This window comes from Limulus polyphemus, unplaced genomic scaffold, assembly GCF_000517525.1.
Source record: "Limulus polyphemus unplaced genomic scaffold, Limulus_polyphemus-2.1.2 Scaffold888, whole genome shotgun sequence".
NCBI lineage: Eukaryota > Metazoa > Arthropoda > Merostomata > Xiphosura > Limulidae > Limulus > Limulus polyphemus.
Window position 1 is genome coordinate 116,963 of NW_013666498.1, and position 1,347 is coordinate 118,309.

Genomic DNA, 1,347 nt, shown 5'->3' on the forward strand with positions numbered 1-1,347 from the left:
TAGCTTTTTTCCCCAAAACTTTGTTTTCAAAATAAGGGTGCGTCTTATGTTCCGAAAAATACGGTAGTTCTTCAAATGGTTTACATTCAATTGAGACTTGAAAACAAATTTAACAAAACTTTTAGTTCTAAATGATACTGTACAATAATTCTGTTTAATTATTATACAACAATTCAACTACACAATGAACTGGTATAAAATAAACTTACTGTATATTACTTTCTTATGAATTGTAATGTAATTTAATTTTATTGCATTTATAGCAACATTAATTATTTTTCTTTCTTTAAATGACTTGACTTACTAACATCATCATCATAATAAAATAACATACTGCCGTGTACAGAATTTAGTGAAAAAACCACAGCAAATGGAACAAACTGTCAGTTTCATCATACTTGTGCATCCTCTTCAGTATCACAGTGTCTTCTGGCAGGAAAAACTGGTCAAGGGAATTCCAAGATCAAGGGTCACGTCGGTATTTGTTGATCAGTTTTTTCCTGTCAGAAGACAACGAGAAACTGAAGAGGCCACACACGTGTCAAAACTAGTTTCTCCAATATCAGAATTCTGACAGTTTGTTCCGTTTATTGTGTTTTTTTTAACTAATAACATCATCTTAATGCATACTTCAACATTTTAGCAAGTGTAGTTTGATTAATATTTTATTTATTTATTTTTCTTTATGTTCATGCCAGTTTTTATAATAATATTCAGATTTTTATCTGAACAGGCCCACTTTCATGAAAGATCAAATTAAAGTTTAAAGAGATGATACCATAATTTAAAATATTTAAGCTGAATGACTGGGTCTAAACATGTTAAAAATATATTTTGTTCTAGTTAACGACACAAATAATCAGTTAGATAGCATTTTATAGATAATTTATTTATACTTCTGGGATTTCTTTATTCCCTGTTAATTACTGGGTGTCAAATTTAGATAAAGCTTTAGAACTTGTATAGCAAGTTCTGCCTTCCCTCGAGTATCAGTAGCCCTGATTTGAATCTACATTTAAAATTCAAAATTCACCTGTCCTAAAAAAATTAATGATTTTATGAAATACAAAAAAAAAAAAGACAAATTGTAGTTTACTTTTTTTTGAAGAATTAAAATGTATTACAAATTCAATAATATGCTATAAAATTGTTTTTTAAAAGCTTGAGCACATCAGGTGATATAGTTTTCTCGTTTCTCTAACTTTATTGTTTACTTAACCCTATTGCCACAGGTCACAGATCAAAGGCCATGTCATCAAATCTATTGATTTGCATACAAAATTTTATTGAACTACTATTTTATGAATTTATGTCAGTAAGTTTGGTATCAAATTGTAGATTATAATT

At 28.2% G+C, this 1,347-nt stretch overlaps 1 protein-coding gene across 2 annotated transcripts in view; it reads right to left on the reverse strand.

The window, feature by feature from the left end:
• LOC106461054 (ras GTPase-activating protein 1-like) overlaps nucleotides 1-1,347 on the reverse strand; it is a 75,207-nt gene that overhangs the window by 21,246 nt on the left and 52,614 nt on the right. The gene's annotated exons all lie outside the window — the stretch shown is intronic.